Below are 736 nucleotides of genomic sequence, written 5' to 3'. Positions count from 1 at the left end.
ATGGGTTTTTAAGGTGACTAAGTAACCAATAGAGAAAATTGTAGTGGTTTAGAGACAATGAGAAATTGAGTGGTTTAAGAAGAGCAAAAAGAGATTTTTTTATGATTTTAGAAGACAATTTAGAGAAGTTAGTGGTTAAGGTAGTCAAATTAGAGGAAATTTTTAGTGATTAAAAGTAGCAAAATTAGAAATTTTTTAGTGGTTTTTAGAAGACAAAATGGAGAAATTTTTAAGTGGTTTTTAGAAGCAAATCAAGAAAATTTTTAGACTGACTTTAGGAGACAATTAAAAAAAAAAATTTGTGTGATTTTAGTAGCCAAATAAGTGAATTTTAGCAAATGGCTAAAAATGGCACAAGATTTTTATACTTAAGGATATGTTTCGCAGGGTCAAAGTTGTTTGAACAGACAGGGAAAAAGAAGTAATCAGTGCCAATAAAACCTTACAAAACAGAGGTTATAAACCAACTTTCCCCAAAATTAAAGGTAACAATTATAGTGATGCATGCATTAATGCACATCTAAATATAATTGGTTCCACAATTGAATATGGGCAATATTATATGCAAATCCAGTATTTATCTAAAAAAATAAACCACTATTATAATATGTACATGTTTGATCTCATCATGGTTAATTATTTTTTATGCAATGAGTAGCATCCTCTGCAGACTGGGTTTTTAAATGTTTTTCAAAAATGTTTTAACGTTTTCAGTTTAAAATGCATCTGTAACCAG

The sequence above is a fragment of the Ruditapes philippinarum genome, unplaced genomic scaffold, assembly GCF_026571515.1.
Source record: "Ruditapes philippinarum isolate M1 unplaced genomic scaffold, ASM2657151v2 ctg1325_1_1_1_1, whole genome shotgun sequence".
Taxonomy (NCBI): domain Eukaryota; kingdom Metazoa; phylum Mollusca; class Bivalvia; order Venerida; family Veneridae; genus Ruditapes; species Ruditapes philippinarum.
This window is presented reverse-complemented; position numbering follows the sequence as displayed.